The sequence below is a fragment of the Cupressus sempervirens genome, chromosome 5 (assembly GCF_028749045.1).
Source record: "Cupressus sempervirens isolate cs-2001-9-10 chromosome 5, ASM2874904v1, whole genome shotgun sequence".
Lineage (NCBI taxonomy): Eukaryota > Viridiplantae > Streptophyta > Pinopsida > Cupressales > Cupressaceae > Cupressus > Cupressus sempervirens.
In genome coordinates, this window is record NC_143122.1 from 556015949 (window position 1) to 556043653 (window position 27705).

Genomic DNA, 27705 nt, shown 5'->3' on the forward strand with positions numbered 1-27705 from the left:
TTATGAGAGGTCAAAAGATCCCTGCCCTTCAGTAATGACATACACTAGTCTACCACACATTGTTTTTTGTGATTCTTTTATTCATTAGAAACATATTCTACCACAAAAAATTATCAGAGAGCCATAAAATACATCATAAATTTTCTTGATTCAATAGGGAGAAGGGAAAACCTTGTTTGAGTAAGGAGGGAGTTTTAGGTAATTTGTAGAAGTCATAGCACTCGGCAAATCCATATCAACAGCCTCTATTGAATTTGAGGGATTTTGCATTTTGAAGACATGTGCTTAGAAGATGTAAAATTTGGAAATAATGAATCTATACTTGTAAAAGTGAGCAATGCACTTACCTTGCAAACAATAGTCAGTTTTAGATTCAGAGCACTCAAACCACCTGGACGAAGGTTTGGATAGCCAGTAACGAATTGCAAAAATGCTCTCTGCAGCTTTGGTGTGAATTGCCCCATGATCTTAATAAACTTCATGTAATTAAGAAAAAAAGATGTTAGGGTATTGCAAATATAGGGTTTTCAAAGTCTCAAAATTTAGCAAGAAATAAACACACTCTAAACATAAGAGCTGGGAATGTATAACTCACATCCACTGCGTACTCACATCGAGTAGTGTATCCATGGTTGAATTTGATGTGGTCCCTTAGCATTTGATCCTGCTAAAACATTATACGTTTCAAAACTCAAACATTGATAGAGATTATGATAAAAAAAAATCAATTAAACTGCTTCATAGTTCATACTTACCTTTTATAAGTCACGCACACCACATATAAGTGTTTCCAATTCCTCTTTTGAAAATAATTGTAAAGTTGAGATGGGAAACACCTATAAGCAATGGAAACAAGCATTCAATCACGAAAAGCTTTCAAAGGTTAAGATAGGTACCAAAAAATGCATTTAATAATTTGGACAAGTGGAAATTTAATAAAATCAAATCTAGAATCGGTTCTATAAAAAATGCTGAAGCCAATAGATCAAACTGACCAAATCTAGAAATGCTTCTGCAAAAATTACCAAACCAATAGATCAAATTGACAAAAACAAACCTAGAGCTAGTAATAATGAAAGGTCACTCACCTAATTTGGGTTCAAGTGAAGACATTGAAGAACAAAGTTCAAAAAACACTAGAGAATTAGTAAGTTAAATAAAATTAGAAAGAAGAGAATTAGCAACATAAGAGTAAGAGTAAAAGAGAAAGTTTATATAAAAAGGGTATTATTTGAAAGAAATTTTTAAAAAGTATTGTTTATAGAATAATTCTAAAAAATGACTTCTATCGAAAAAGCTCCCATAAAATAGAAAAACGTTTGGGTTGACAACTTTTCTGTCGAAATTATTCTTTTTAGGAGCAAAGCTCCCACATAAAGTCTATCGGCTTAACTAGCAGTTACATGCTTTTGTGCATGCAACAGTAACCGATAGGAAATATGATTTTACATAGAGCTTAGAATAGAAACATCAATGTCACAATATATACATCAAAACAATTGAATGCACCATATGTAATTTTTATCTTGATATTCTACATATTGTATAAATATCATTTTGAAACTTTGTTCTAGAAATAAATTTAAAAATATTAGTATCTTTATTCTATTTTTTATATTTTCATATAAAATATATTATTTTCTCTTTTGTTTACTTGTAAATTAAAAAATCTACCAACCATGCTAGAGTTAAATCCTAATAGCTAGCAATATTATAAATTTCTATTCTATTTTTTCTTCTATAAACCTTTTATTTTATGCTTCTATAAACTTTCTATTTTACTTTTTCATTCTACAAACTTTGTATTCTACTTTTCCTTTAAAATTTCTATTTTATTTTATTTTGCCTCCTTTAAACTTTTTTAAAAAATTCTATTATGGTTTTAAGTTAATATTCTATATCTACCTTTATTATTTCAAATTCAAATCTTAATAATTAGAATTAAAATATTTATTTTTAAATATAAATAACATATGACATTTTAATATTATTAGAAGAATTAAACTTTAAATAAAGGTTTTTTATAAATTTTCTATTTTATTAGGCATAGAGTGTTTACTAAAAAAATCATCAAAAATAAACTAAGGACTTAAAGCATTCATACTATGTCTTGTATATATAAACTGGAAACATTAATAAAAGCATGTGAGTTTACGATATCGTAGTCAAATAATAGGTTTTATTTTGAAATGTAATGTTGCCAGCAGCTATGGTTAGAACAGATAAACAAACAAAAATCATCCTAACTTCATGGATCCTTCCATTGCATCTTTTTTCTTGCATACAAACAATTTCTCTATAGTTCTAATTGTGTGGAAATCCATTACAGAAGGTATAAAATAAAAATAGCTCTGATTTTCTAATTTGAGGGATTTACTTAGAATGATGCAGAGTTCAACTCTAGAAAACTTAAGAGGGATTTACACTCAACTAAGCTGCATCACAGGAGCTGTAATTCCCACATGAGCTCTTGAAACAAAATATACAGGTTCGTACTAATGAAGAAGAGATAACAATTTAAAGTCTCCTAGCCTTTATCGATCGCCCATAGTATCTTGTTTCATAACTTGAACCATGTAACTCATTACTTTCATCTCAATTCATATTGTTTCCATTCCATATGGAAACCAGATCAAAACTATAGTCCATATACTCAAAAACAATTTTAGCCAAAAATTTTACCGATGAATATGTATTCAATAGCAAGCGCATGTATGTCAATCCTCTAATTCATGTATTGATTATGACAGGGGAAACTCAACCTTCTTACCCGATTCCTCAAGAAATGTTACTGAGAAGCAATGCTAAGGAAAACCCATATTGGCATCGTATTGGCTTCCACTTTGAAGTCCTATATAACTGTGGTAAATCGATGGTGATGAGAACCATTGAAACCTTTAGTGAAAATTAAGAATGAAAACCAATTCTCATTCTAAAATAATGGATCGATTACCAAACTCGGTGTGCACAATTATCAATTTTCACCACTGATTCTATGTTGTATCCTCTCTAGCACCACTAGAACTTTTCAATTAAATGAGAAGTTTGGGAAGATATAAAATAGAAAGTGTTATTAAATTAGAAATACAAATGATGTATCAAAAAATTAGAAACTCGCTAATAAAAGGTAAAGATCAATTTTGGAAAAACATAAAAAAAAGTTGCAAGTCATAAAATATAAAAGCACGACAAGGCTGACAATTTTTCGGCATAAAATTGTAAAAATCGGGAGCAAAGCTCCCACATATAAGCCTATCGGCTTAATTAATTAGTAAAAGTTGTAAATAAAAATCACAACTTATAAATTTCTTATAATATGAAGTATTATTCTATACAATGGACTCTTTATAATATAAAGTATTTCTCTTTTATGATTATAATTTATTTTATGAGGAATAATACTTAATATTATAAGGAATTTATGGTATGAAATAAATATTATAAGAAGTTTATGGACGATGATTTATTTTATAACTTTTACTAATATTATAAATCATACTAATATTAAGAATTATTTTTCATATATAAAGAGATTGTATTATTATATATATGTCTACCTCCCTTATACGATTCTGTGTGCATCACTCTTTTGTTTGGCTTACTTAGAGGACAATAGATTCTATTTTTTCAAACTTTTCTCTTTTAGATCTCACCTTTGACTAAGCTATATAACTTCTTCATTTTTGGAGTAGAATTAAATGTTTAATAACATTTATCGATAACAAGAAGACAAAATAAATGAGCCTTATAAATTCTTATTTATGATGGCTAATCTTGGCTAGCTCACAATTTTGATTATTCTTACAACATTCCTCAAAATTTTGAAAATTTAGAGATATTGACATAAACGAAAATTTTACTCTTATTGAAGCATGCATCATCAGGTGTTGTTCTCTCCATAATAATTTCAATCTCTCATTGAAAGGAGTGTTGAAGTACAGATATAATATTAAGAAAAGTTACAAAAATAATGTGATAAAATAAATCACTGGAGATAGTCATTGGACTACCAAAAAGAGTTGTTGATCAAATAGAGGTCATGGTGGGTGAGAGACTTGTCTAGGATTTGAAGCATGAGGCATTTTATAGTTGGAAGAAGAGGCACTGGAGGAATGAGAATGGTTTTACTTCTAAAGTTTTGGGTATTAATTCTTGCTCCTAGAGTCAAAAGAAATGATTTAATGGGAAATCCTTCCTTCCAATAGTGCTCATCAATTACAAAATTCTAAGGATAGGGATAAGAAGACAAAGGGGTTTTCTAAATCCCTTCATTGATATGAAGGTATGATATCTAGGGAAAAGAGCTAAAACCACAAAATAAATCAAAATGTCAGGGATAGTAATCAAAATGACCTCTAGAGAATCCATGCTAATAGATGATATTATACCCTGAAAGATTTGGAGCTATAGAGATAAGAAAATATGGAGGTATCCATTAGGGAGGAATGAGAAAGGGTCATCATATAAAAGAGGCGGGGTATTAAGAATTAATCAAGTTCACAACACTACATCTAGTAAAAGGGTTTATATGAATAATTCAAATTTTTCAAAGGACATAATTGAGGCAAATCATTGAAAGATAAGGATGGTGTGGAAGGTGGGTAAATAATAATAGTGAGGGTATTCCTTTCAGACAGGGTATTCAAGGAGATTTATTAATAGGATAAATATCATAAGGAAGACTTTCTCAAACAAGGGAAAATTAGGATCATGACCTCAAACTCATCGATTCTTTGTTAAGATCTGGAATACAAGTATTTCACAATTGAGTTTTAGTTTTTAATTTTGGAACCTTTCAATTCCTTTTCAAGATTTAAGAGCTTGGATTAGTGAGGTTTGGGGAGAGTCCCTTAATACAAGTACCTCACAATTGAGTGTTAGCTTGTAATTCTGGAACATTTTAATTTCTTTTCAAGATTTGAGATGTCTAGTGATGTTAGTGATGTCATGATATGTAACGCCCTGCCAAGGGATCCAAAAGAATTAACCTAAATTTTTACTAAGTTTGCCAAACAATTTTTTTTTAAAAACATGAAAGATAAACCATTCACATCGAACATCTAGTAGTAGAAGCAATAACACACATTCAACTAAAATTATACATAATAGGTAACACTCCTTAAGGATCCCAAGATGTTGAGTCACATTTAATCTAATTAATACTAAGTCTGACAATTACCACATCCATATGAAAGAATAATTAAAAAGTCCAATGTCCATAATATACTTTTTTTTTTGAATACCTCTTGGCAATTAAATTTGGAATACTCAATCATCCATTGTACATGTCATAGGGTATGAAAAGCTCAAAAGAATATACATATGTAGAATAAAGATACATCATCATCATCAAATCCATGACACAAAGTACAATAAAGTAAATGAAACCAATAACATACATGATACATCCATCCATCAATAATGATATAACAACCATCGTAAAAGATAACCATCCATTGTAAAACACAACTAAGTGCGCAGTTCCTCCCAACTATCAATAGCATCATTAGACCATCCTGTGCCCTAGCCATCCCTCCATGCATAACATCTGAATTCATCGAAGAGATCATCGACATTATCATAGTAGGGATGTCAGTCATAAACATACTACAACATATGAAAAAGGAAATCTACCATGCTACAACATATGCATAAAAAAATGTAACATGCAAGAATAAAGCATAAGATGATCCTACAAAGTAGATAACATCATCTATCACATGCTAATCATCAATATAAAGGAACTTACCAGTAAATAACATCCATCATAGGATCCAAGAATAGAATGAAGATAAATGCCAACAAAGAATGTTCCAACCACGGTGTCTACGGATGGATCTCAAATGGTAAGAGTAAAAAAGCACTACCACCCGATAGCGTGGAACCTAAATGGCCCACTCCCACTACACTGAGGAGATAGTCTTAGGTCCCAAACAAGATATCAAATCACATAACACAAATACTCTCTAAGTCTAAGAAATCCTAAAAGTATACTAACTCAAAGTTTCCAACATAAAATGAAATCTAATTCCCATAGGCACACAAAGACACGTAGGAAACCTACTATGTAAGCGAGAAAGTGTCATTGCACAGATCACGCTAGAGTTACCCTGGTAGTCTCTCAATAGACCCTAGACCCCTAGTGATCCCTATTCGGCCACTAGTATCCTCTCCTACTGACGAGGCATACTATGGAATGCAAGGTCACAACCAAGTGTTCTCTCTACTCCCATCCTAGTTTGTACTAGCACTCGAGGCATGGGTGAGAAAATATAATTATCTTATTAGGTTCATTTTAATCCCCATTTAGTGTAATTTTTTCACTTATTAAAACAACCTACAATGAGTTACCCTGGCAGCCACTTAGGGCCCCGGCCCCCATTGCAAGCTACTTCCTGACACTACAAGTAGATAACCTACCCTAGGCTCATAAAATCACAAATCAAAAGATCACCTCAGCCCTATACAAGTGACTAGAAAGCATCATAAAGATTATCAAAATAATCACATCAGTTCTCCATGAGCAATTGAAAAGCATCCAATGACAATCATAATATCCATCAGTTCTCAACAAGCAAGCATAAAGTATCTCAAAGTAATACTAATTGAAGACTCCAAAATGGTCAAGTCAAAACATGTCACAACATGACATCATCAAGATCAAAATAAACACTCCAGTCCCATCAAGGCGACTAGAAAGTAACCCAAGTATAATTGATCGATGACTCAAAAATGGTTAAGTTAAGTATCTCATATACATACACCTCAACTTCACACAAGAAGACTAGAAAGCTAGGACTGGTCAAAGCTAGGACAAACCCCATAACCCCAACTTACATATATCATAGAGAAACAAGATACAAAAACATGTTTTGGTTTTCTTTTGCAATCACATGGTTAAGCCAAATATGAGATGTCAGATTTTGTATCAAGTATATTTCAAGAGTATAAGATTCTTCTACAAGTCAACCCATTTATTTTTGAATAATGCATAGAATTATTCCTCCATTAATTTAATTTTTTTTCTAAAATAGTCAAAAGATAATTATTTACTTATTTAAATCATTGAACTAGTTCCCATTGACTCTTAATAAAATCATTCGCATTATTTCACTAAAAAAACAATGTTACTAATAATTCCAAGAAGCATCTCCCATTATTCAAATTATTAAAAGTATACTTATTAACCTTCAAATAATTAGTTTACAATTTCCTTAAAACACTTCAAGGACAATCATTTATTTAAAATAATCTTCATTGATTTTAAGTAAAATCAATCTCATTAATAATTCAATTATTTAATTCCACTAAACACTTATGAATATCTCTTTTCTTTTAATTTTCCCTCATTTAAAAATCCATTTACTTAAATTGACTAATAATTAATTACACTTCTTCTACTATTAACTAATCTTAATTAGATTAGTTAATAAATCATATAAAACTAATGAATAATAATAAAATTCTATTTTTATTCGAACCCAAACCCGAATCAATTTCCAAATCTTGATTCTACTAAGGGAAGATTGCAATAATATTTTTAATTCCCATAACTGGATGAAACAATATACATGCCCGAATTACAAAATTGAAGATTCATTCATAGAGAATTATTCAGACACACATAATAGACAGGATGAAGACAGGAAGAGAAAGAGCGTAATAAAATTATGCAAAATAATCACAAGTGCCTACCTGGACACTGATGCTAATTCACCATGCCTCAAAAAATTGTAGAGAAGCTCCTCCTCTTAGAACCTTCTACTCTTTGAAAATTCCTTCCTTCTCCAATATTCGCAATCCCTCCAAGAATCGAAATCCCCCAAGTGACTAGGAGTGGTTATAGAAGCATTTGAGGATGTAGAAGCCTATGAGCTTGTAGAAGCATATGAGGATGTCCATACACACTAGGAGAGCCTCTATATAAAGGCCTCTAAGATGCATCTAGAACGTGTCTAGAAAGAACTAGGAGATAAGCCTGACAACTAAGCACATAACTTCCACGATAAGAAGATAAACATGATGAAGTGTCTACAATGTTGTAGACACCATGTGCTCAAATAATGTGCTAACTCCTAAGTGTAGACAACACGTGCATAATTAGAGTGCAAACTCCTATGTTGTCAACATGACAACTCACAAGAGTTTGCATACTCCTATATGAATAATTATTAAAATAATGCACATTAATTAATTAATTAATTTTTTTAATTTAATATTCACTTGACTCTTTCTTTTAAATTAATTTATTAATTTTAAATCTCATGCACTCACTTTATTAAATCCACTTATTTTTTTAATCACATGCACGCATCATGCGCTCTAGAATCTTTTAATAATTTTAATATCTTTTCCACTTTTAAATTTATTTTCAAAACTTAATTGATAAAATATTTATTAACTTAAATAATAATATTATTTAGCATTTATTTAAAAATGAACTTTAAATATATTATTATTAAATTAAATTAATATTATCACATTCCAAATTTAAACTTATAACTTTCATCTCCAAATTTAATTTTTTTATTTAATTAATTTCCCAATTAATTAAATAAAATAAAATATTAAAATATCATAATAATTTTTCATTTAATTAAAACTTTTAATTAGACTTAATTAGTAGAAAATACCCCAAAGGCTCATAAAGTAAAATCCAAAAACCCATCATAGCAAAACACATACAAAATCAAACTAAGGGGTTAATATCATGAATTATGTCATCCGACGCATTTAGAGGGTAATCAACTCAGATACTTATCCTAATTTTCAATTAGAATGAATGGCTTAAAGGGTTGGGATTTAGACTTGAGAATTTATCTCCCCTCTCTTACCATTGAGATAATGTGATAGGGTACGCTCATCCTGGCAATTCAGAGAAGTCGATACCCGGTACCTACAACCTGCATAAAATCCATGTATGTACAAGCACAATATATACTATGCTAAACAGGCATTAGCAGAAAGTTGTGCATTGTGTAGATCCCGACTAGCAGGTGACTACGACTCCCTTCCTTAACCACATCAGAAACACCATATAGAAAGAAAACAAACACACACACCATACACATTCAAGTATGGGGTAAGTATCCATAAGAAAAAAAATATGATAATAAATCATCTAACTAATTATCATTAATAACTACAAACACTGTAATAATCATCATGCATACATGAAATATAAAGTACCAAGTAATCTCATCATAATATAAAATTGGCCTAAAAGAGTTTGGCAACAATAGTAAAATGCAAACTAGGGTAGGCACTACATGATATAAATTTGAGTGCATGATGATCAATTATTGTATTGTTATTAATGTCAGTTATTGATCTAGTGTTCCTAGTATGTTTTTGAGCATATTATGATGAATAGAGTTTTTTAAGTGAGAATTAGTGAGTGTGATCATCAAGAGAGCATTGGGGATGCCACTTTAAGTGTATATGGTGAACTTTACTATTGAAGAGAAGATGAAGATGATCATTGAGTTCACAATGTAACTATTAGAGTAGTTAGTGACAAGAAATAGATGATTTCAGTATTTTGTCAAATCTATGTTAGATAGAATGGAGCTGTCATGCCCAAACTAAGAGGGAAAAACACACACGACTTTATTTTTTAATAAATAATATTAAACATGCTCTACGTTTGATATGACTAAGATAGAAGTTTTAGTACAGGTTCCCTACATTGCATCCTAAGATTTTAAACAAGAGGACGATAACATCGTTAAAAGTTTGCAACTTTCATTATTAGATTAATAGTGATAAATTTATGATGTTGCATTAATTTATAATGATATGCAATCAAAATTACTTAAATAACAATGTACCTGAATTCGGAATTAAAATTACTTGCAATATCGAATCAATCAAACCTACATTAAAACTTTTTTTAATAGCCAATTAATCGATAAATTTAATCTACTTAATGGTTAAAACAATTAGAGTACATTTGAATCAAAACTAACTAAATTGGTATTTACAAAATCAAGCATAACTAAATAACTAAAATTATTAACAATTACGACAAATGTCCTAAATCAAAACATGACATAACCTTAAACTTTATTAAATCAACTAACTATACTTTAATCAATTTAAAGTTTCTTCTTAAACATAAAATACTAACTTAATTTAAAATTTTAACTATATTACATTTAATATTAAACTAACTTTAAACCAAATACTTTAAAATGATACAACTATTCTAACATGAACTTTTACTAATTTTATTAACAATTTAAACAAACAAAAATAAATAACATATACCTAAACTAACATACTAATTCAATACTAAATCTAAAACTCAATAAATTAATAAAATCTAACTATAAAGAATATACATTAATCACTAACTTATTTAAACATTTAACTAAAACCCAAAGTAAATAATAAACTAACTAACATATTTTAACATTAAACTTAACACTTAAAACAATTTAAATCTATTTAAACACTAAAACTAACCTCAATTTAATCTACCCTATCCTAAACTCCCTACACCCCCCCCCCCCCCCCCCCTACAACCCTACACATCCTACTGCCTAGGCCTAGTCCCCCCCCTCTCCCCTACGCATGCGCTGCTCGAGGTCTGCACTTGGCAGGTCGGGCCTCCCTATATCCTGCGTGGGTGGCGGCGGCAAAGTCTAGAGGGGGACGCGTGAGGTGGCGTCCAATGTAGGGACAGCAACCAGGACCCAAGCCGACGCATTGATGACCCTCCCAAGGTGGTTGAGCGTCCAACACAAAAAGGAGAAGAGGATGGGACATACGTTTTTGATAAGGTAAACAGGTTTTAAGGGGTACTGAAACCCATAAGTTTAACAACAAGAAAGGCTGAAAATAAGCGAAAAAATGCCCAGCCAAAACATAAGCCTTACGGCTGAAAATAAGCCCAAAGGCCCAGCCCGAAACAACTGCCCACTAAAAAGGCCAAAGAAACAACCAAAAAAATAGAGACCAGACAAAAAGCCAAAGCCAGGAGAAACAAAAACCAAAGGACAGAGACCCAACCTAGCAGACTACTTCTCCATCTCGATCATGGTCTGGGCAGCTTCGGCGCATTCTTGTTGCTCTTCTACCTTATGATCCTGGGCGTTCATCAAATCCTGCTCCATAGTGCTGTCCTTGGCTTTATCCACATCCAGCCTATCTTTGTCTCTGTTCTGTTTATCATCTTCCTCCATCTGGTTCCTATCTTTGAGATTTTCCAAGAGAGAGAGGATGTTGTCGTTGATCGAAGCGAGGAGGGAGATCATTTGACTTGCCAGGTTGTGATTGTAGTTCTCAATATTTTTTACTCTCCTCTCCATCAGAGTCTCCCAGCTGTTCCGGTCACCTTGGCTTTCTGCACCTGTCTTGCTCTTGATTTTTTCCATTTGGGAAACCCTATCTCTGACATCCTCAAGCTCATGGAAAAGCCATTTAATTGATCTGAAGTTGTCGATCATGCTATTGCGGGCATTGTTCAACAGATTCATGCTCGTTTCTCTTGCATTATCAAAAATAGCCACCATAGCCGGGTCAATTAGCTCATTGAGTCTAGGCTTCTCGAGGTCATCCACCAGGAGTTGGGGGTTCATCGCCTCTCTGTAGATTCCCATAGTGGCCGTTCTCACATTGAAGTTCTTCCAAGCCTTCATTCTGTTATTAACTTGTACTTCCCCCTCAATCTGTCCAGAGTTGTCATTTTCCTCCAAAGGAGGCTGAGGATGTATAGGGGAGAGGGGAATGGGCAAAGAATCCTTTCACTGACTACTGGAGTGCTCCATGCTCTCTCCCTCCCTCTTCTGTCTTTTTCTCAGTTTCTCCTCATCCAGCTCCTCCTTCGAAACCTTGTCAGAATCATCAGTATCCATTTCCTCCTCCACCTCAGCAGAGCCAGTTTTAGTTGGGGTATGACCTCTAGGGCTCTTTCTGCTGGGTAATTTGATAGAGGGGTAATCCTTCTTATGGCTTTTAGTCTTCTTACTTGAATGCTCAAAAACCTCATCAGAGCTGATGCTCTTGACATCGTTGGAATATGAGGAAAAACTGGAGCTTCTCTTGTCAACATCCGCCCCCTGGATAGGGTTTTTGCTAATGGTTTGAGCGTGGAAATGCTCATGAATCAGAAGCAGAAGACCCTCATGCAGTGCCGGGTTGACGGTAGCTTTCTTTTTAAAACTAGAAATGGCCTTGTTCATCGAGTTAAAAAGATAATACGGGAAGGAGATCTTACTACCATAGTGAAAATGATTCAGAATCACAAAATGGTGAGTCCTAACCCTATCAAACCTGGGGTCTAGGGTTATATATTCAATGACAGCGTAGAGAACATACCTCCAGAGCTTCTTTATAGTATCCGTTACAAAAAATGTCTCTTTCTTGCCCAGCTTGTTCAGTTCTTCAGTGTTTTTCAAAAAATCCTTGATTGCATTAGAAGACATCTTCTTGTCTCTGAAGAATTTATGCCCCTCCATCGGAATCCCCATGACTTCAGCAACCACATCCTCAGTAATTTGAAAGTAGACCCCATTCACCTTAACCTTACCATTATTCCACGAATTCACCATGCTATTAGTGATCTCAGGATCCGAGCCATGAAGTTTCTCGAAGAAATTAGTAACCCTACCCTTTTCCAAATCTCTCCAAACTTTGGCCTTGTTCTTCCACTTCTGAACTTCCCCTACCAGCTCCTTTCTGCTCCTCTCACCCATCATGTTTACTTGATCAACTTCCACAATTCTCATGAACTCTGAACTGTGCAAGTTATTTGCATTCGAAAAAATGGTGATGTTTCTTTTATGATACCCGTGAGTATACCCCTTTCTGAAAATAATGGTATCGTCCTTTCGAACGTGTCAAAATGTCAGAGGAAGCCCCTTTTGCTGGTGAAAATCATGATGCCAATAATGGCACTTACCATTCATTAAGCAATCTTTATTATCCATAATTGCATTGGATTTGAGCCATCCTTCCCAAGACTTTATCTTGGTCGATGAGCAACTTTGCCTCCGCCAAAAAAACTTTTCTGGCATGCCAGGTCAGATTATTGGTGGCGTTAACACCTTTATTAGCAAACCAATCAGCGACTGGGTTTGCCTCTCTGTAAACATGAGTGGCGTGGACCTTATCGAACTTTGTGAGAGTGGCGCAAGTCTCAGCAATTATGTTCGCAATTGTCCACGAGGGAGGGGAAATACCATTAATGCTATTAATAATGTTTTTGGAGTCCCCCTCAAGCTAGAGATTAGTAATCTCGGCTTCAAAAGCCAACTTGACCACCTTACTCGCAGCTCTTGCTTCAGCCAGATGAATAGTCTGGATTCCCAGCGGGGAAGCAAAGGCAGCTATTCTCTCCCCATAGCTATTTCTTATGATTCCACCGCAACCTAAAGGGCCTGGGTTACCCTTAGAAGCCCCATCAAAGTTGGCTTTTGACCAACCATCTGGGGGGAGAAGCCAGCTAGCATCCTGCCTTTTGAGGTTCCTGTCTTTTTCTTTAGCTATCTTTCTGTCCCCTTCTTCTTCTTCCTCCTCCTTCAGCACTTGGAGATTTTCGTTTATATTCTTCGAGACCTTCCTGCCAAGGATTATAGCCAGCTCCTCTCTGTCTCTAAATGTTCTATTATTCCTTTCCTTCCAAATTCCCCAGCAAAAATGGGGTAAAATCCAGTCTGAGTGATCCTGCCGACTAGCAATCTTACAAAGACCTTTCCACTGATGGAAAAAATCCATGAGATTATCCAGTTTGCACCAGAGGGTTTCATTATCATGTGTGATGACATTCCACACCTCCCTAGCATAGTCACATAAGATGAAAATGTGATTTCCGATCTCAGCTTGATTCTTACACAAGGGACATCTACTGGGCATAACATGTCCTCGCTTCATGAGATTGTCATGAGTAAGGATTTTGTTCTAAAGAGCCAGCCAGTAAAAAATGTTGATCTTTGGAGTGAGACCCGAAATCCAAGCCTCCGCCCAAGGGGCCTTCTCTTTTAAGCTCCAAAGGGAATTATAGCCTGAGGCAATAGAGTATCTTCCATTGGGATTATCCCTGCAGACCAGCTCATCCCCCAAATTGATAGGAATCATGGAATTGAGCATAAGAATTATAGGAGTCAAGTCCTCAAAGATGAGGGATAGGTCACTCCATTCCTGGCCATTCCAATAATCACAAACTTTGGACCCAATTTGATCAGTACAAGCTTGCATCCATCTCTCAAAAATAGGGTTATTGATAAGTGGATCTTGGGAAAGCCATCTATCCGACCAGAACTGGATGTCCTTCCCATTTCCCAATTTCCATGATATCCTGGCCTTAGCCAGGTCCCTGGCTTTCATGATCCCATTCAAAATGTTCGATCCTTTTGGGATATCTTCATTAAAAAGGGTGAAAAGAAGAGTGGGTCTTCTAAGGTACTTGTTTACCAGGGTGTCCCTCCATTCACCGGTGCTACTGAAGATCCGCCATATTTGTTTAGCTAGGAGAGCCTTATTGAGGTGAGTGATCTTTCTAATGCCCAGACCTCCGTACCTCTTAGGGAGGCAAACCTTCTCCCAAGCAACAAGAGGGTATCTTTTCTTCCCTTCATTACCATTCCAAAGGAAGTCTCTCTGGATTTTTTCCATTCTTTCTGCTATTTTCTCTGGAATTCCAAAGAGGCTCAGGGCGTAGATTAGCAGATTTTGAAGAGAAGATTTGACTAAGAGGCATTTCCCCGCTTGACTAAGAGAGACCCCTTTCCAACCAGCCATCTTCCTATTGAATCTGTCCAAAATACCATTCCAAAAAGACTCCGGGGGAGAGGATCCCAAAGGAAGACCAAGATAGATAGAGGGGAAAGAGCCTACCCCACAACCCAGAATCCTGGCAATTTTTCTTTGTCTAAACTCAGAGGTGTTGATGAAAAAGAGTGAGCTTTTGTTCCAATTAATCAGCTGACCCGTCCCACTGGAGTAAGTATCAAGAATCTTCTTCAGGGCTCTGGCCTCTATGACAGAAGCTTCCCCCCCCAAGATAGTATCGTCAACAAATTGCTGATGAGTGAAGGGAACGCAATTAGAGGAGGGAAGGATCCCTTTGATACAAGCCTCACGCTTTCTACAGTCTATAATCCTTCCTAAGCATTCAGCTAAAATGATGAACAAAATGGGCGAAAGGGGGTCTCCTTGTCTGAGGCCTCTGGAAGGTTTGAAAAAATTAGAAGGGACTCCATTAACCAGAACAGCCAAGGAGGAGGTGGACACCAATTGAGAGATAATTTTGCAAACTTTACTGTCAAAGCCAAAAGTCGAGAGGACCTTCCCAAGGAGAGACCAGTCCACCCTGTCATAAGCTTTAGAAAGATCCAGTTTGAGAAACATACCTTCCCATTTGGATGCCTCAAGAGAGTGGATGACTTCATGCACCATCTGGACAGAATCCAAAATTTGTCTCCCTGGAACAAAACCCGATTGATGCTGCGAGATTATCATGGGCAAGATCTTGAGCATTCTTAAAGTGAGAACTTTAGAGATGATCTTGTAGAGAGAGTTGCACAGACTAATAGGTCTAAAGTTGTCCAATGAGTCTGCCCCAGGGGATTTAGGAATGAGAACCACAAAAGTCGAGTTTAGCTCCTTGAGAATAGATTTGGCTCCAAAGAATTCCTGGACAGCCTGAACAACCTCTCCCATGATCACCGACCAGAACCTTTGGAAGAAAAAAGTGGGAAAACCGTCCGGGCCTGGAGCCTTGTTAGCAGGCAGAGAAAAGAGAGCCTCTCTAACTTTCGAAGCATTAGGAATACCACAGATCTGTTTATTATGGATAGGTTGAATGAGCTGAGGGATATAGTGTAAAAAATCCTCCTGGTCCAAAATGGAAAGCATTGGGTCCTCAGAGAGAAGGCTAGAGAAAAAGGAAACAGCTTCTTTCGAGATGGCAGATTTTTCAGTTAACAGCTCCTGCCCCTTTCTGATACCATAGATCCTGTTACTAGCACGGTGCTTGAGGGTGGTTAGGTGAAAAAACTTAGTGTTCCGATCTCCTTCCTTTAGCTAGGTGATCCTTGATCTTTGCCTCCAAAATTTTTCTTCCTTATTAATAATGTTATGAATTTCAGACAGGGTCTTGAGCTCTGAAACCCTGTTGGTCTCAGTGTAACCTTCCTTCTGAATGCAATCTTGGATAATAGTTAGATTATCAAATAACTCTTTCTTTTCATGGAAGATGTGACCAAAATCAGACTTGTTCCAAATTTTAATCATCCTCTTCACATTGCTAAGTTTTCTGGTGACTCTGAACATGGCTGAGCCCTCCACCTCTATCCCCCACCATTTCTTGATATTATCCAGGAGGTCAGGGTGAGAGGTCCACATTTTCTCAAACCTGAAAGGATGGTATCTCCTGTGTACCAGAGGGGAAACTAAAAGAGAAATGGAAGAGTGATCCGAACCAATTCTGGGAAGCAAAGATAGTCTGTAGCTGAAGGATTGAAGCCAGTCTGAAGATATAAGAGCTCTATCCAGCCTAACCTGAATGCAATCGTGGCCTTTTCTCTTGTTTGACCAGGTAAAGGATTCGCCCTTAAGCTCTACATCCATAAGGGCCAGATTATTTATGAAGTTAGAAAGATCCTGTTTACTTTCCCAATCCGGGGGCATACCTCCCTTTTTCTCTTTATCTTCTAGCGGTGTGTTAAAGTCTCCCATGATTATACCTTTCTTAATGTCACAATCTTGCACCATATTACCAACTTTGGTCCAGAAGTTTTTTCTATCTCTCTTATTATTGGGGGTGTAAATATTCACTAAAAACCAGGAATCATTGGTGTGTAAATGTTGAACTCTGCAGAAAAGAATGTTATCTTCATCATACTCAGCTACTATATTGAAATACTTATCATTGAAAAGTAACAGCAGTCCTCCAGATGCTCCTTCAGAGTTAGAGGCTACGCCCTTCATGCTATTGTTGAACTTAACATTTTCCATCCTTTCCTTCTTCATTTTAGTTTCCTGGATTAGAAAAACATCAGGCCTTTGGTCCCTTATCATATTTCTAATAACTTCTTGCTTGTGGATTCCATTGAGTCCACGAATATTCCAAGATAAGATCTTCATGATTTAACTACTGAACATGCTTCCTGGATGGTACGCTGCATACCATCCTTAATGTTTCTTCTGGCTTCCTCTTTCCTGATTTTATTCTTATTTTTCCTTCCCACTAGGTTAGATTTGTGGCCGAGATCAGCCTTGGCCATGCTTCTAGTAGAAGGGGGAGATACCGGAGAAGGGTCCCTGCTATTCTTCTTCTTTCTAGTCCTGACTTCTGTCCAGGGATTCTCTTCTCCCTCTAGTCCTTTGTCCAGCCAAGCATCAATTCTCGCCAAATCTTCCATTGTCGATGCAGACAGCCTTGCTATGATTCTGTTTACTGTTGAAGGGGGGGGACAACACACCGGGTTAGGGTCCTGGGACATGGGTTCCCCCTCCTTTATTTCTTCCATGGAGTTTGGGACAAAGGATAGTTTCAAGTCATCCTCCCGAGAATCCAGAGGGGGAAGAGTCATATTTTCACCTGTCTCCTCAGGTTTCTTCTCAGATTCCTTCGCATTGGGGAGAGGTGTTGAATCGTCTTTCACTCCTTTCTCTTCTCCCCCTCCTACGTTTCCAGTTGCTCGAGGAGGCCCTGATTCCTCTTGGGGCGCATTAGGAGAAATATTTGTTTTTCCTTCTGCCTCTCCATTTGCCTTGACTTGCAATGCTTTTTTCCTCCATTTTTTTTTGGGATCTAGAGAATCTTTTATCCCCCCTTGTGGATGAGCCTTTCCCACCGTACTCTTCCCTTTGAAAAGAGGGCATGATCCAGCCTTGTGGCCAGCCTTCTTACAATGGAAACAAGCAAAAGGCACACTTTCATAGTCAATCTTTTGAGATCTGTTTCCCAGACGAGATTGTAGTTCTAAAACTTGAGGCATGTCCTGGCCTTCGATGACTCCTACACAGATTCTTGCATAGTTCAATCTTTTCTTAGCTGCTGTGACAGGGTCAATGGAGAGGAGCTCTCCAAAGGTCTTGGCTATGCCTTCAAAGACATCTCATGCCAATAGTCCAAAGGAAGTTCTGGAAGTCTTAACCAAACTGGAACCTGAGATTGGAAATCATTGTTCAAATCCAAGTTGGATGTCCATTTTTGCAATATTAGGTTGGATCTGCCCAAAGACCAGTTCCCAGCACATAGTATACGAGAAAAATCTTCCGAGCAAGAGAACTCGAAAGACATGAAGCCTTTGGCCATAGCAGTCACTTCTACATGCCCTTTAAGGTCCCATTTTCTCCTGGTAAATATCCTCACTACATCAATATTAGGTCTTGGCCCTACAAATTTTCCTACCAGAGTGTTTGCCATGCTTAGGATATTGTGGTCAATAATTTCCCTAGGGATTTCCAGAGCAAAAATACCTTTCTCCTTATCAGATTTGTCAATGACTTTTGGGAAAGACAATTTACCTGATGGTTTTATCTCGAATAGATTCGACCAACGTCCCCATGCCCCAGACGGCCCACTGCCCACATGGGGGGGAGGGGGAATCTTCTCACCTGGATGGGGCAACATAACCCATGGGTCCCCATCCTTTGAGGCATCCTCATCTTTCCCCTCCGTTTCCTGCCCTGCGCTTGTTGCATGCCTTGCTGCTTGCCCTCCTGCAGACGTGCTCTCCTGTCTCCCGCCTTTCTCCAGATTCGAAACAACGTGATTCGAATTGCAGTTCCCGCCCACTCCATCCCTCTCTCTCACCGTGCCCATTGAGAATTGAGTTATAAATTAGTGAATGTTAGGATGGGATGTACGTTGACAGGGGGAAATTTTTCAAAAATAAAGTGCATAAGCCTTAACAAAGTCTCAAACCCATGATGCGCAAAATAAGAAAAAGGGATTTTGGGGATGGGAGGTGGAGACAGGTGACATCACCCTCCCATCCAGTCTTCTTTGAAATGCTATATATATTTGTTACAAACTATTTTTTTTTATAGGCCTTCCAACTCTGACGCCCAAGGAAGGTGGTTAGAGAATTTAAGAGGTAAAGTTTTATAGGTGAAAATAAGATCTTTATTATATTAGTTTAAAACTATATTTACAACATTTCTAACTATCATTATTATTCTAATTTAATTTTACAAGCTTTAACATATGTTTTAAAAGAGGATATTTAAAAGAATATTCTCTATTCCAAAACAAGAATTATTACATTCTCTCATACAAACTCCAGCATCCTATAGGTGGATTATATGATAATTTGTCTTCTCTCTCTCTCTCTTGAAACTCATTGTATCCTTTTTTTTTTTTGCAACTATATTACAACAATAGGTGTATGCATTCTCTTATGAATTTCTAATTTATTATTTCCATGAACCTCAAATGGCCATGCATTTCAATGAAACCATATTACATGTAATAACCATCTACATATTCATTTAACCATCTATTATAACTGATGGATCAACATTGGAACAACATAATGACTAAACTAGTCTTAAGGCAATTGAGAAATAGAGAGAGATCAGAATGATAATGCTCTACTCATTTTGATGGGAGTATCAAGACACACCAAGTTCTGTCCTCTATCATATTTTTAAATTTAAGTTTGGATAACTTAACATAATTCTTTCCTAAATGTTCTTGCAAATTCACTTTCAACACATCCATCCATAAACTAAATCATACCAAACACAAAGGAGACACCATACATTTACAATTTGAATCTTGCATAATTGCACATCATTGTTTCATCTCATCTTTGATACACATTCATATAACAACATAGAATATGAAAATTTTAAGAGAAGCAAAGTTTACTCAATCACTTATTTTATTACCAACCTGATTCAAAGGCTCAGCCAGGAAAGAACCAGGAAGAAAACCCGGCTTCGTGGCCATTACAACTAAGTTTAAAATACCATTTACAATAGGATCTCGATCCCAATTTTCAACAATTTAATCAAATTTTCTTCATGATCAAAATCAAGGGATTTATAATGTTTTTCTATAACTCACTTCTAGAACCATGGAGGAAGCAAAAATCTGATCGGGTGACAACCAAGCAGAACCAAAAGAACATCAAGCATGCATAATCATACATGGTTTACACAATAGGATTCACAATGAATCAAGACTAGGGAGAGGTGGATTCTTCCAACTGGAGAAGTCAAGCACAACACCAATTCAGATGCCCAATCAGGGCCAATAACCAAGAAACTTATGTTCTTCCATTTAAACTTTCCATACTCATACCAGGTTTGTGCTGACGGGTAGCGGCCCATAACACCCTACCCTTTATCCCTCTTCTCATCCTGAGAAGAGACTCTACATAGGTTGGAGTCCAACTAAACAGACCTCTCCCAAAATTGGTCACTTCTGCCCTCTCCTAGGGTGAGTAATACCAAAACACCCATGCAAGGAAAACTCAAAATTTCAAACATAAACAAGAAAGGAAAACAACCAAAATGACATGGTTTACAAATCTTCCCAACATACCCACAACCATACAACAGTGAAACAACAACAAAGTAACATGAACATGAAACAAAACATAAAAACTGAATAAGGGGGATGAGAATTTCCTACCTTCACAAGGATTTAATGGCAATGAACTAGTTTGAGTAGAGTATCTACCCTTCCTTCAAGCTTCAAGAAATCTTCTCTAAATGTAGAGATTAGGTAACCCTACAACTAGTCCAAGGAAGGCCTCTAAATAAGCCTCTAACACAACCACCCAAAAGGAGCAATAACTATCTCCACCCACTAGCCACTCTAGAAACTCCTAACTCAACCTACACCATGGTTAAACCCTAAAAGGAGGTGGGGTAAGACAACTCATGACAACCACTTGCAATTTTCGCACAAAGGCAAAAAGGGGACTTTTGAGTGACCTCAAAAGTCAAAAAAAGGGGCTTAGGGGTTGGAAAAGACTCCTAACCCATACCCATACCCTTTGGTTGGAATAAAAACATGTTAAAAGCCTAAGGAAAGAGGTTTAGAGACAAATAAAATCTAGGAATGAGATAGGTCCATCTAACAACTCTAACTTGCAAAAATAAGTGCTAATCCGAATTAGGGATGACTAACCCTAATTAAGAACCTAATAGAAAATTGACACTAACTTGAATCCAAGGGTTAAACAATTAACCCTAAACAACACATCGAGGCACATAACATTTTATGAGTCTCAAGCGACACTGAAAGAACATAATTATGAACATCAACATTTACTGAGCAACGAAGATGCATACATACATCACACAATACAATTACATGATTTACGAACAATAGGGTTTCCAAAATTAGCACATGGAGATCAGTTCTATTCCTTCGTAGGGTTTCTCGGCTAAATATTTGCACACTCATTGTACACATCAGTAGTCCCGTAAAATCACATGTACATAAATGTATACGTATTCAGAATTCACATAAATTAAAACATACATCAATAAAGTTTCTTCATCCTACATAATTCTTAACCATTTGAAATATCTTAAATCAAATCTCAATCCTACATTTACTGATTTCATCAACATATATATACATGAACATTAAATGAAAATCATCAAATATATCTGCAAATGACATCACACAACAGGAAATAATAAATTATGTTCTAAGCATCAGATACTGTCTCGACATCTCGAGTTGTGAATAAAAAAATAAGAGTAATGTATCACTATGCTACGATGGGTTGGGGCGAGGCCTCACATCCTCCCCCACTAGGCATGAACTTCCTCCTGGAGTTCATCAAAAAGGTACGGGTACTGAGATCGCATCTGTGCTGTATTCTCCCATGAAGCCGTGACCTCATCGTAACAATCCCATTGGACCCTAACCTGGTCCAGCTCTCGGCCTCGAAGTGCTAGGGTCCGTTGGGCAATAATCTGGATAGGCTCCAGTGCCAGCTGTCCGTCTGACTCCACCTGTAAAGCATCCCAATCTATAATATGAGACTCATCATAAATGTATCCTCTAAGTACTGAAATATGAAATACATCTTGGATGCATGACAGGCTAGGTGGCAAAGCTAAACGGTATGCAACAGGTCCTATCCTATCAAGGATCTCGAATGGCCCAACAAACCAGGGTGCCAACTTAGAGCCCTTTCCGAATCAAATCAGACTCTTGTGTGGTCGTACCCTCAATAACACTCTATCTCCAACCTGATACTCTCGATCTGTCCTCTTCGCATCTGCATACTTCTTCTGCCTATCCTGTGCCTCTCTCAAGCACTGTCTAATCAGGGTCACCTGCTACTCCATCTCCTTTACTAACTAGGGCCCAATAGATACTCGATCCTCAATCCTATCCCAACTCAAGGGTGCCCTGCATGGTCTCCCATACAAAGCCTCATATGGTGGCATACCTATGGAAGAATGATGCCCATTATTATAGACAAACTCGACAAGATGAAGGTATTCCTCCCATTTGACCTGATGGTCCATCACGTACATACGTAGCATGTCCTCCAAAACCTGATTCACTCGCTCGGTGTGGCCATTGGTCTGAGGATGGTACGCTGTACTAAAATTGAGCCTAGTGCCCAAAGCCGACTACAACTCTCTCCAAAATGAAGAAGTGAACAAAGAGTCTCTATCAGATATGATCTTATGGGGAACACCATGAAGTCTAACAATGTCTTGCAAGAACACCTGAGCTATGTCTCGTGCTGTAAATGTAGTACGCACGGGTGAGAAATGGGCAACCTTGGTCAATGTGTCGACTATCACCAAAATGGCATCATGGCGACGAGATGACATAGGAAGACCAACAATAAAATCCATAGATATAGTGTCCCATTTCCACACTGCAATCTCATGTGGTTGGAGAAGCCCGCCAGGATGACGGTGCTCCGCCTTCACCCTCTGGCACTCGAGGCATCTCGCAACTATGCTAGCAATCTTCACTCTCATGCCTGGCCAATGATACAACTACCTCAAATCTGCGTGTAACTTCTTAACACCGGGGTGCGCTGCATAAGGTGCTCTGTGAGCCTCAAGTACAATGAGCTCACACAAACTCCCAATGGAAGGTACATACATACATCCCTGATGCCATAAAAGTCCATCGAACTCCAAAGAATACTCTGTAAACTTCCCTTCCAAGGGTCTGTGAGAATGTACCAACTGACTTACTTCTGCATAAAGCTCATCAGCTGGTAAGTGTTGCAAGATCCGCTCTCTCAAGTCGGTGCAAGTAGATACAGATGAAAGTTCATGGAACCTTCTACTTAAGGCATCTGCAACCACATTCTCCTTTCCCTTGATGTAATGAACATCAAAATCATACTCACATAGGAACTCCATCCACCTTCTTTGCCTAGCATTAAGGTTCGGCTGAGAAAATATGTACTGCAAGCTCTGGTGATCATAATGAAGCTTGAATCTATGACCCAGAAGGAAATGTCGCCATCTCACCAAGGCATGGACCACTGCCGCTAGTTCTAGGTCATGAGTAGGATAATTGAGCTCATGAGTCTTCAACTTCCTAGACTCAAAGGAAATAGGTTGTCCTTCCTACATAAGGACTGCTCTCAACCCATCTAAAGATGCATCAGTGCACACCACAAAATCTGCAACAGGATTTGGTACTACAAGAATCGGTGCACTCATGAGGGCTCTCTTGAGCTCTTCAAAATCTCTACCACACTTCTTCATCCACTCGTACTTCTTCCCCTTCCTTTGAAGAGAAGTGATGGGGTGTGCCAATCTAGAGAATCCTGAAATGAAGCATCGGTAATAACCTGCTAGCCCCATAAAGCTCCTCACTTTGGTAACACTGGTGGGTGCTGGCCAATCCATGATAGCCCTGATCTTTGATGGGTCTACTGAGACACCATCACCTGATATGACATGACCCAAATAATGTATCTCGGGTCTGAAGAATGCACACTTTGACAAGCTGCCAAACAACTGATTCTCTCTCAGCCTCTGCAATACCTATCTCAAGTGCTCTTCATGCTCTCTCTCATCATGAGAATAAATCAGAATGTCATCAAGAAACACAATCAAAAACTTATCCAAAAAGGTATGAAATACTTCATTCATGAGGCTCATGAATACAGCTGGAGCATTCGTAAGGCCGAAAGGTACCACGGTGAACTTGTAGTGGCCATACCTAGTACAAAAAGCTATCTTGGGGATATCACTATCCACAATCCTCAACTGATGGTAACCCGACTTAAGGTCAATCTTTGAAAATATTCAAGCACCCTGCAACTAATCAAAGAGGTCATCTATTCTGGGAAGAGGGTATCGGTTCTTGATGGTCACCTTGTTCAATTGCCGATAATCGATACACAACCTAAGTGATCCATTCTTCTTCTTGATGAAAATTACCGGTGCACCCAAAGGTGACACACTAGGTCGAATATGCCCCTTCTCTAAGAGTTCCTCTAGTTGAGCCTTTAGCTCACTAAGCTCATGAGTAGTCATCCTGTATGGTGCTCTCAAAACTGGCTCGGCTCCTAGCACTAGATCTATGTGAAAATCCACTGTTCCAGGTGGAGGCATACCAGGAAGCTCTAAAGGAAACACATCTGTTAACTCTTGAAGGATTGGAAAATCATCAAGGGATGGCTCCCTTTCTAAATCTTCCTCTTGGTCACTAATAGTGATAGCAAACAACTGACAACCCTTTCGCATGCATTGTCTAAGCTGCATAGCAGAAATCATTCAAAGGGACACTGGCCTCTTCACTCCGAAGATCTCCCTAGAGATACCATCGTCATCCACACATTCCACCCTCTTCTGTTGACAATCCATCTTGGCGCTGTGGGCATAAAGCCAATCCATGCCAAGAACAACATCATAAGAACCTAGAGGGGTAATGCATAGATCAGTCCTAGTGGACATGTCTCCCATCTGCATCTGAAAACTCCACACCATGGAACTAACTGACACTCTGGCCCCTGAGGCTAACTCTACCTCCCAACTAACATCCTGTCTAACTGCCACTAGCCCGCAATGCTCCACCACAAATGGCGATATAAAAGAGTCAGTAGCCTTGGGATCAAATAAAACTACAACCATATGGCCCTGTATAATACCTGTAGCCTCGATAACTGTGGCCTGATGCTCAGCCTAGTGGTTGTCAACTGCTGCAAAAACTCTATGGGATCTACCCATGTCACCAACTGTCGGCTCTGGAAAAGCCCTGCTCTGACCACTAGATGCTTGTCCCTGCAGACACTCCCTAGCTATATGACCCATGCCACCACAAGTGTAGCATGGTCCGCGAGTATAAGATCGTGCACCCTGTGACCCAAACTGCTGTGGACCTCCTGACCTGCTAGATCCGCTGAATCCTCCCCTAAAAGACTGCTAAGTCTTCACTGACTGCGACTGTGGGGCCTGTACTTTCTGATCCTGCCTAGGACCCTGTGACTGCCACTGCTTCGGCTTAGAGCCCTGATAACCCTGAGAAGGTTTCTGCTGCTGCTGCTGCTAGGGTTTTGGCTGCTAAGACTGTTGGCCCCTAGAGGACCCTTCTATATAATTTTGATTCCCTTTCCAAGGGGGTCTCTGCTGGAAGGAGTTTCAGTTCTGAGGCCGATCCCGTGACTCCTGCCTACCTCGAGTATCCTCAGCAACTAGTGCTATCTCCATTGCCTGTCTGAAGGTGGTAGGGAAAGCCATCCTAACTGGGCCCTGAAGAGAGAAATTCAGACCCATGATAAAGCGATGCACCCGTAGTTTCTCATCCTTCATGTATTCCACATAGGGAAGGAGCTCGAGAAACCTACTCTCGTTCTGAGCCACTGTAAGGCCTCTCTGATAAAGAGAATGGAACTCCTCTATCTATTTCTGGCGGAAATGCTCTGACAAGTACCTCTCACAAAATCTTTCTAGGAAAGATTCCCATGTGAGGGTGTCCATCCTCACTCCACCAATAATCTCCTCCTGATGCCACCAGTTGGAGGCATCCCCTCTCAACTGATGAACTGCTAGGCGTGCTTTTAGATTACTCCCATAAGAACGTAACCCAAAGCACCGCTGTAAGCTCTACAACCATGACTCTGCTACTGAACCCTCAGTGGTACCGGTGAACAATGGTGGTCTGAGTCGAATCAATTCCCTGATGTCATCCCCTACATGTCTAGGAGGTCTGTCAAAAGGGGGTCCTCTCTGGTGTCTGGACTCTTCCTCGTGTTCACCCTGACCCTCTATCTGTCTCGGTGGGGGACTCCTAGTCCTCTCTTTGACTCTGGGCCTGCCTCCTCCGGGTCCCTTTGCTTCCACTACTAGAATCTGCTGAACAGGCTAAACTATAGGTACTACTCTCTGTTGAACCACACCGATCAAAGTCTGAAGTGCATCTATAATGTCCTTGTTTGGGTTCGGTGGTGGTGGAGGTGGAGGTGGTGGTGGAGGTGGTGGTGGTCCATCCTCCTGTCCTGCTCTACCACCCCTAGTCTTATGACCTCTGCCTCGCCGATTACGAGTAACAGGCGACATCTACACAAATAAAAGTTTGAGTTAAATTTAGGAAGCACCATGGTTTAAGGTTCCTAGTGTTGAAAACCTGGCTCTCATACCAAAATGTCATGCCCAAACTAAGAGGGCAAAACACACACAACTTTTTTTTTTTATAAATAATATTAAACATGCTCTACATTTGATATGACTAAGATAGAAGTTTTAGTACAGGTTCCCTACATTGCATCCTAAGATTTTAAACAAGAGGACGATAACATCGTTAAAATTTTGCAACTTTCGTTATTAGATTAATAGTGATAAATTTATGATGTTGCATTAATTTATAATGATATGCAATCAAAATTACTTAAATAACAATGTACCTGAATTTGGAATTAAAATTACTTGCAATATCGAATCAATCAAACCTACATTAAAACTTTTTTTAATAGCCAATTAATCGATAAATTTAATCTACTTAATGGTTAAAACAATTAGAGTATATTTGAATCAAAACTAACTAAATTGGTATTTACAAAATCAAGCATAACTAAATAACTAAAATTATTAACAATTACGACAAATGTCCTGAATCAAAACATGACATAACCTTAAACTTTATTAAATCAACTAACTATACTTTAATCAATTTAAAGTTTCTTCTTAAACATAAAATACTAACTTAATTTAAAATTTTAACTATATTACATTTAATATTAAACTAACTTTAAACCAAATACTTTAAAATGATACAACTATTCTAACATGATCTTTTACTAATTTTATTAACAATTTAAACAAAAATAAATAAATAACATATACCTAAACTAACATACTAATTCAATACTAAATCTAAAACTCAATAAATTAATAAAATCTAACTATAAAGAATATACATTAACCACTAACTTATTTAAACATTTAACTAAAACCCAAATTAAATAATAAACTAACTAACACATTTTAACATTAAACTTAACACTTAAAACAATTTAAATCTATTTAAACACTAAAACTAACCTCAATTTAATCTACCCTATCCTAAACTCCCTACACCCCCCCCTACAACCCTACACATCCTACTGCCTAGGCCTAGTAACCCCCCTCTCCCCTGCGCATGCGCTGCCCGAGGTCTGCACTTGGCAGGTCGAACCTCCCTATATCCCGCGTGGGCGGCAGCGACACAGTCCAGAGGGGGATGCGTGAGGTGGCGTCCAACGCAGGGACAACAACCAGGACCCAATGCGTCGACAATGGCCAAGACCCAAGCTGACACAT

General features: G+C 37.7%; 1 pseudogene; it reads right to left on the bottom strand.

Annotated features, from left to right (window-relative positions):
- LOC149557141 (E3 ubiquitin-protein ligase UPL3-like) lies at positions 1–27705 on the bottom strand (annotated as a pseudogene).